Source organism: Pteropus vampyrus, unplaced genomic scaffold (assembly GCF_000151845.1).
Source record: "Pteropus vampyrus isolate Shadow unplaced genomic scaffold, Pvam_2.0 Scaffold130, whole genome shotgun sequence".
Classification (NCBI taxonomy): Eukaryota; Metazoa; Chordata; class Mammalia; order Chiroptera; family Pteropodidae; genus Pteropus; species Pteropus vampyrus.
The window spans coordinates 508,950-518,808 of record NW_011888911.1 but is presented as its reverse complement, the minus strand read 5'-3'; the positions used below and the strand labels follow the sequence as shown (position 1 = coordinate 518,808).

At 34.7% G+C, this 9,859-nt stretch overlaps 1 pseudogene; it reads right to left on the bottom strand.

The window, feature by feature from the left end:
• Window positions 1–9,107: 9,107 nt before the first annotated feature.
• LOC105296860 lies at window positions 9,108–9,595 on the bottom strand (annotated as a pseudogene).
• Window positions 9,596–9,859: the final 264 nt, after the last annotated feature.

Here is a 9,859-nt window from a genome sequence, read left to right as displayed (position 1 = left end):
AGAGAAGAAAAAAGTTCACACAGTGTGAAAATACCAAATTAAACTTCTAGCAGCTTGGAACATTGATTACAGAGCTAGAATTTTCTGTGTAGGTGATCATAAATAGCAGATTTCAAATGACATAGCTTCCGAAAGAACAAAAACAAAAATAAAGGAAAAAATCTCTTTTAGAAATTTAGTCAAAAGAGAAATATTAGGACCTAGAAATGCTTCTGTGCCACCACAAAAACAGAAACTTAGTAATGAGACTGGACTTGCCACAGTATTAGAAGAGAGCACCCATGAACTATAAACTTTTCAGCCACACCCAAATCTACAAAATAATTAGAAAATTATATGTCTACAGATAATTCTTAGTATGAGAAAAAAATTTAAAATAAGAACATATCTCAGCTCTTGAAACACCTCCGCACCTTCAAAAAAGAAAAGAAAAAGGATACATCAAATAAAAAATTAATACAATGCTGCAAACAAAAGTATGCACTCACACAAGCATTTGGAGATATGAAAAAAAAAAAAAACACTCGATTCAGACATTCAAAAATTAAAGACAGAAATGGACAAAAAGATAGCCTAGGATGAAATAAAAAATAAAGTGCATTGAATCAAAGGAAATTAGGAGAGAAAGAAAAAAAGTCACCTCAGATATGAAGAATTAATTACAAGGTAAAAATTTAGTAAGAGACTTTGAAGAGAGGTAGGAAAGCAACCAAGAAAATAACAGTAATATAAACAGATAAAGTGTATCAGAGAGAAAGTGGTGGAAATGGAAGACAGGCGAAGAAGGAATAACGTTAGTATAACTGGAGCCCCTGAAGAAGCTAAGCAAAGCAATGAAACAAAACTAACATACAACTATTTTCTGAGAAAACATTGTAGAAATAAAAGACTTTAATTTACATATTGACTGGATCAATAGAAAAGCTAGAAAAATTTGTCTAAAAAAATCTACTCTGAGGTATTTCTTGGTAAAAAAAAAAAGTAAACTTCAAAGATTAAGAGAAAAAGCTCTCAGGGCTTCTAGGCAAAAATATCCAATAAAACTTACGAGGCAAAGATACAAAGCAACCACCACAGAAACAATTGTTGTAGGAAAGAAATATCAATAGATACTAAACCATGGGTAAAAGTATGAGGAGAAACAGGATATGTATATCATCTAGAAGTAATTGTCTACAGGATGCTTACTAATTACAAAAGTAAGAATAAAAATTTTAATGTAAAATTCTTGTAGATATCATCTTTAACCAAGTGATTACAGTTAACACAATCATGAATGGAACAAATCAACATTATGTGCCTTCACATATTAAGCAATGAAAGCAACACAACATCACTTCTGCTGTATTCCTGCTCAAAATTCATAACATCAATCTAATCACAAGGAAACATCAGGTGTGTTCTGCAAAATAACTGACCTGTACTCTTCAAAATCTCAAAAAAGAAAATTATTTATAAATTAGATAACAGTGTTTTATTAATATTAATTTCCTGATTTTGATAACTATACAATAGTTCTGTAAGGAAATGTCCTTATTTTTAAGAAATACAAATATTTGATGTAAAAGGCCACCATACCTGCAACTTACTCTACAATATATCAAAAATATATACTTCTATATGTAAATATCCATGTAAATACATTCATATTTTATGAAAACATAAAATAAATATATATGTATATGCCTAAATATGTTATGTATATAAGTATGTAAATGCATGTGTATTTATATGTATCTGCATGCGTGTGTGTGTTAAGAGAAAGAGAATAAATCATAAAGCAAGAGGAGAATACTAGCATTTGGAGAATGTGAGTGAAAGGTAAAGATATACAGAAACTCTGAATTATTTTTTGCAATATATATATATATATATATATGTGTGTGTGTGTGTGTGTGTGTGTGTGAGAAATCATTTCAAAGTAAAAACAAAACAGAAAAGCAAAAATGCAACTATTTTATATAAGGAATGGTGGTGTAACTAACTTACTGAGCCACTAAAAATTGTCTGATTCAAGTTCCCCCAAAATATAATAGTTTGTTACAAGATCATAATTATCAGATTATCTTCTCATCAGTTATATGGTTTAACTGGCCCACCTGGTCCAAATTCTGTAAACATACATGTATACACTCTCACATGCTGACAAATGTACACACTCATGCACACATTCACATATATATGTACAAGTGAGCCCATATGCAATTTTTTTCAAAACTAACTGAAATTTCAATATATGCTACAAGATGACATTTGACAATATGTACCTAGAATCAGTCGATCCACTTTGTGCAAATCTGCAGTTTGAAAAAATATTGCTCTAAAAGCATGCTACCTCAAGTATAGTCTAAGGACAACAACCAGAATGAGCATCTTTTAGGAGCTCAGAATTACAGAGCTTTAACCTGCTCCTATCTCCAGATATATAGAATTAGAATCTGCCTTATAATGAGATTCCTCAAATAATTCTTGTGCACTTAAGTTTGAGAAATAATATTCTACTCATTCTAAGTTCAGGGGACTTTCCATCTCATAGAAGAATTTTGAGGAAAGATTTAAACCCTCATGCATTTTAAAAATGATATTTTAATGTTTTGTACCATAAGTTGTAAATAGTTGCAAAGTATATATATAGTATATATGTATATATATATTTGCATTTTAAGTAGTTACTTTAAATAAAAACTTTTTCATATTTATCTAATGAAATCTAATACAATAGTAATTTGATACCCATGATTATCTATTTATGAAAATACATAAATAAAGCCCTCTTTAGTAATCAAAATTTGCATCCTTTTTTTTCATTCCCCAAATCATAATTTCAATTATCTTCCCCAAAGAATTTTACCTTAAATTAATAATTTCATACTTAAAAATCTCTTATTTATCAGTGATTCAAAATTCTTGCCTTTAAAAATATTTACACACACATCTAATTTTCAAAACTTTCCTCTGGATCAAGTTATATTGCAATTATTCAAGTAGAATTAATCCCTTACAAAATTTGATAGGTAATTATTAAATACACAAAGTTTTTTTTTTTCTTTTGGTAGTTAATCTCATAATGAAAGTGATAGAAGCATTGAGTAATGGAAGGTTTAGCCAATAGTAGCATTTCAAATTATACCTTGCTTAGCCCAGGGTAATGTTCAGTTGTAAGATGGGGTGAAAGTATTTTCTTTATTTTGTTAAGTGTGAGTGAGTAGAGCAATGACGAAAGGGACTGTGATAAAAACAAACAAACAAACAAATAAACAAAACATCAATATAACTATAATTGGGTTCAGAGGAAAATCAATTTAAAAAAATAGTACATATGAAAGTTGAGAATATGAAACTTGGTTCCCTAAACATCATTCATTCTCATGTATCCTTTACAAAATCTTTGCTTATCCCAACTCTAAAAGAACTCCAGTTGGAGATCCATTGCATTAGAGAGTAAGTCTAACACAGATATAACGAATTACAGTACATAAGCATAGAGCCATGAAATACCCACTATGTGCTATGTAGGACAGAGAAATGAGCATTTGACTGTCTAGAGGGTAAAATAAGGCTACCAGAAGGAGTAATATTTAATTCCTGATTGATAGAAAAGGAACCAACATATATCAGGGCACAGTATATTAATGAAAACTTAATGACAAAAGATGAGACAGGCCAACTTTCAAAGGTACTTCTAGGCTGAACTTATATTGGGCATTATTTGCAGAACAATGACTCATATATAAAATTTTTAAAATGGGTTACATGATCAGGTTTTCTTCAATAATCTAAATTTAGGAGCTTCAAACCTGGGTTTAGCAAATACCTGAGAGCTAAAGAATGCTTCTAAAACATATGAGAATCAATAACAATGCTAAAAGAAAACCAACCAACCAACCAACAAACAAATAAACAGTTTTCCTCATAAATGCACTGCTATTTTTTTAAATGTATGAAGATGTAGTTGTGGCACAAAAATAATTTGAAAGGGTACCAACAATGGTGTTAGTTTGTGTATCTGGCAAGAAGTTGAGAGAAAAGGATCTTTCTTATATTTTCCCAATCAGTAGACACTTACCATGAGAGTATAGTCCAAATATTTTTTTGCTATAAAAAATGAGATCGCTTCTGTGCAAGAAAGTTTTGATTATTCATTAAATACAAATACAAAAATGGAATAAGATGGCATAAGTCTGAAAAAGGACATTCAGCAACTTTTAAAGTTATGAAGAACACAAAAGAAAAAAGGACTACATTCCCTTCTGTAGAGTACCTTACTTTAGGCAATCCCAATATTTAAAAATCTAGGTTTATATAAAGGCTAAATTTAGAAATTAATTATTCACTTTTTAAAGGATTCACAGTAGGATATAAGTCAACAGAAAACTCTCTAGGATATTTAAAATAGAATTCAATTTACATGCAACTTTTTGGAAGCTTTCCTATTTTACCAAACGAGGTCAACTTGTAAGCCAGTTTAGTACACTCTTCAATTGCCATGCCATGAAGAAATAGAGCCCAATAGTTTTTAGAAATCCAAGTTTGCTTCTATGACTCTGAGTGACTGCAATGTTCACAGTTCACAGGTCACCTTTAAAGCAAAGCAAGTGTGGAAACTAAAAAACAAAATGAACAAACAAAACAGAAACAAACTCATAGATACAGCAAATAAATTGGTGGTCACCAGATGGGAGGGGAGTGAAGGAAATGAGTGAAAAGGTGAAGGGATTAAAAAGCAGAAATTGCCAGTTATAAAAATAGTCATGGGGATGTAAAGTACAACATAAGAGATATAGCCAATAATATTGTAATAACTATGTATAATGCCAAGTGAGTACTAGACTTATAGGAGTGATATCACTTCATAAGTTATATAAATGTCTAATCACTATGTTGTACACCTGAAACTAATATAATATTGTATGTCAATTTAATTGAAATATAAATTAAAAATATCATTGAGTGATCTACAAAAGTCATAGAATAAAAAAATAATCTAACAACAAAAAAAGACATATTATAATACCAAAAAAAGGAACAAATACTTTTTATGCTTAAACTATCAATGTTAGTATCATGTAACCATGGTGCAATGACCATAGCTATTCAAAAGAGATCAACACTTGACTCATAGAGTAGGTGTCTTTGAGGAATCTAACAGGAATTAGCCCAAAAGTAGCTCAATGTTGGAAGGTGAATTGCCTACCCATCCAATTATAACTCTTGAATAATTTGAATGTGACTTCTATAATGAGGTAAAGATTCGGGCACTAGATGTTAAAAAAAAAGAAGGAAGTAATAACTGAGTCATCATTTGTTAGGTCATTTTTAATTACAAGAGAAAGAAACTCAATTCAAACTAATATAAGTAAATGAAAAATTTTATCCATGCAACTAAAGGTATAAAGGTAAATGGAATTCAGGAGTAGTCAAATCCAGATGTTCCAAAAAAAAAAAGAAAAGAAAAAAAAGTCGTTGGGACTCTGCCTCTTTCTATATCCTGGTTTTGTTTTCTCATTTATTGACTTCATATTGAGATGGTTTTCTACAAATGATAACAAAAATATTCACCAGCAAGTCCTCATGAAACATTTTTACCACTAGCTTTAATCAAATTGATAAAACTATGTGAAATTTTCTGGTGTCACTGAGTATAAAGCTATTTTCCAAAGACAACTTTTCTCACTGATGACAATCCCAAACCACAAGAGTGTTGCATACATTTCAAAAGGTGCAAAACTCTATTAGTTTCTTTGGGAAAGTTTTCACAAGCAACACTTAGAAAAATCACCTAATAAGTTTGCTAAGAACTCAAAGTTGAAAGTGGAAGTTATTTAGTATTCTTAAAAACCCTCTACTCTTTTTGCTCTCTTGCTATTTGCTCCAGCCATGTTTTCACTTCCAAAGGCCTATAACCACTGTCCACTCCATCACTGGATTTATGGACTTGAATGAGTCACTTAAACAGCTATGCATCTCAATTTTTCATCAGTATGGAGATAATAAGATTGTCAATTTCAAAGAGTTGTGAAAATTAAATTATTAAATAAAATAATATTTGCAAATTTCCTGGATTAGAGTTTGCTATGCAGTGGTTCTTACTTATGTTTATTATTTTAGAAAGTAGACTCATAGGTGCTATGATGAGCATTAATGGAACAAAAGACTATTTTATATATATCTGAGACCAGATATCCAATTATAGCACATATTACAACAGGAAATAACCTTCGTATGCTGTCAGAAGACCAGATAGTAGTTAGTGTTAACTCTCTGGGTAACAACAAATAAGATCTTACATAATTCTCTTCATTCTTTTGGGTTTTAAGTTTTCTCATCAATAATAAAAAATGAGTGCTTAGACAAAATTACTTCTAGAGTGCCTATGTAGGTAATACCTTCTATATATGTAACAACTTCTATGTATGTAATTCTTCAGAGAATTTTAAATCTCTACAACCAGTTAATAGACTTTTATCTTCAGGGGTAATAAATTCCAACTTAATTGATGTAAATGATAAGGAATTGATTACCTCCCATAACAAGAAGACTGAACAGAGGATAATTTTAGAGTTGATTTATTCAGTGGATCAATGATATTTTTATGATTCCAGATTCCTTCTACTTTTCTGCTCAACACCCTTAGCAAGTTGATCGCAAGATGGTTACAATAACTCTAAGCAACATATATAGCACATTGCTGTCCAGAGAAAAAGAACACTTTCTTCTTATACATTTTTTTAAGAAAAAAGAAAGTATCTTTCAGAAGAACCATAGCTACGGTGACTAAGTAATTTATCCTCCAAGAAGAAATTATTTTGAGAATGAAAATGTGACCATGACTGGCTTGCACTAATAGTGTTTTGCTATCTGCATGGAAAAAGGCTGGGGTTTTCATCTCCAGGAACTTGGAAGGTGAATATCTACACAAAGACTGAAATGGTTGCTGAAAAGGCAAATAACAGTGTCTATTATAGCTGTTAATGACTGACTGTTCATGCATTCTCTCCAGTCTCATCTCTTGCTACTCTTTGATTTGCATTTATACCCAGAACAACCTGAAGTTCCAGGACACATCATGTGCTGTTGCTCACCTCTGTTCTTCCTTTCCCCTTTGCCTAAAATTATTGCCATCCATCCATTGCCCTCTGGCCTCTACCTGACTAATGATTCTCCATCATTAAGGTAAAAGTAATCTCCCTCCCCCACCTTCCACCCACTACTTGCTTTGGGTGAGATGGCCACTTCCCCATGCTCTCAAAGGACTTGAATTTCTGCCTCTAATTTTCACTGTGTAGGTTTGGCTAGAGTGTCGTTTTGCCATTCTAAACTTGGAACTGAATGAATGAGGGCAGAGACTATTTTATTCATCTTTGTATCCTTGGTGCCTAGCACAGTCAAGCATAAACTTATAAAACATGAATTAAGAAATTAATAAATTATAATCTGGGAAAGACAATTTGAATTCTTTTCACCAATTAGGCCCTAAGATTTGTATAAGCACAAATGTTATGGGATGCGGGATGACCCAGGAGACCTAATTCCTAGTGTCTGTCCTACCCAATTCAAATAAAAAAGTCTTCAGCTAAACAGTAAAATGAGCTAATGGGGTCTAGAAGAGAAAAGAGCAGGGCTGGCTCCTGACAGCATCTGGGTTGGGAGACATCCCTATTATTAAGGTATAATTAACAACTTTTCTCTCATAGACATTAATTTATTTTGTCATTAAATTAATTAGAATTAAACAAACCTTTAAATCACTGCTTTTTTCTAGAAGGAGATAGAGAGTTTTAAGTGCAAAATCAAGGAAAGTTTTCCACCATTTTCTTGCCCCTAAAAAGACAGAGAAGAAAGAGGCTGCCTCCTGAAGGTAGTTATTTTCGGCTTCCCTGAGAGAGGGTTGGGTGCAAGAATCACATTTTACAGGGAATGATGGTTGATTGTTCTCTACAGACAGTGAGAGAGGAAGAAATTACCAGTGGAATGCATTTGAAATCATCACAGGTCTGGATCCCACTGTAGTTTTGTGCATGTGATCTTTTTAACAGTTAAGAGATTTTATTCTAATAGCTATAAATTGCATTACTTGTCACAGTGAAAATTGAAAACAAGTATACGAAACAGTTGATTAGTAATGGTGTATGGAAAGCAGTAAGAGTTTCCACGACACCAGATTTCGGAGGTTTTCCTCCAAGATAAAATTTAACAGCTCCTGCTTCTTCAGTATTTATCAAAATACAAAAGAAAAAAGGGCCTGGACTGCAGGATGACCCGCCACCACATGGTCGCCTGGCTTCTGCTGGTGATACTCAGACAACCTGGAGCAAGTGAGCATGTGCGGGGAACAACGAGCTTCTACTTTGGCCAGAGTGGTCCCACCAAAGCACCCACACTGACCCAAGGGAAGGCTAGGGTCCCTCTGAGGGGTCTGAGCAGTGGTGGCAGCCCCTAGCCAATCCCTTTGGCGGCAGTGTTACCACAGGTACAAGCACAAACGTTATGGGATGCGGGATGATCCAGGAGACAGAGCCAACCACAGGGACTGTATGTGACCATGCAGAACATGTCGTGGCTGGTTCTTCCAGCTGTATGCTCTAGATGAGAGACAGACCACGGGTGAACTGGACTCAGGCCGTACCTGCAGAACCTACACTAGGCACACTTCTCCCTTCTGTGTATTCGAGTGTGTCCTTATTTCATATTTGTAACTATTATTAAAAATGAACTGAGTTAGGATTAAAAAACCACCACCAAAATGGATCTCAACACAGATCTAAAGCTCAGAGGAGATAAGTCAGGCCAGTCTAACAGCGATTCTTGGGAGTATCTGTGTGCCTAAAATCCCTTCTCAGTATTAAACAATGGGTCGATTCTCTTTTTACAAGTGAAAAAGCTTAGTAATATTGCATAGGAGTTCCAGTAACTGTCTCATGGGAAACAAGAACTATTTAACATTAAATAAAAACCCAGTTGTGTCCGCACGTGTACAGCATGGAGAAGCACACTGGCACCCACCATGGAAACAGCTTCTGGCACTCACACCACAGAGGCACGTCTGCCACTTGAGAAGAAAAGGAGGGTCGAGGAGGGAGTGAGGGGGGAGAGAGGAGTGCGCCCCACTACTGGTTCCAGGGCTGATTGGACAGCCAGTCCAGTGCTTCATACGGCCCATGCCCACTGGTGAGGCAGGTAGCCTTAGTGTACCGGTTCCTGTGGCGCAGAGAGTGCGGGCCCAGCTTGTCTGTGATCTCGGCCACGTTCATGGCATTGAAGAGGTCCTGCTTGTTTGCAAATACGAGCAGAATAGCATCCCTGAGCTCGTCCTCCGCCAACATCTGCATGAGGGCCTCGCGGGCCTGGTTCACGTGTTCTCGGACACTGCTGACAACCACAAAGATGAGACTGTGTGTTCTGGCAGTAGTAGCGCCACAGAGGCCTGATCTTGTCCTGGCTGCGCACGTCCCACACCATGATGCTGATAATTGTTATATTCCACGGTCTCCACGTCAAAGACTGTGGTGGGGTTTGTGGTCACGATCTCACCCACATTCAATTTGTACAGGATGGTCTTCTCCGCAGCATCCAGGCCCACCAGGCAAATGCGCATTTATTTATTTTTCTTTTTTTTCCAAAAAAAAAAAAAAAATTAAAAAAGGCCCTTGAACTGGTTCACAAAGATATTCTCCATGCTGTAGACCGGAGGTAGTGACACTGGCCAGAAAAAACCCTCGGCAGCTGCAGCGCTACTGCTGCTCCGAGCCAGGCGTTGGTTTCGCTCCCGCAGGATGGAGGATCTCATGCGTGCCATTTTTTAAACTAGTTTTTTATTTGGTAAACTGAGAAAACAAATTCTATCTCATAAAGTAATTGT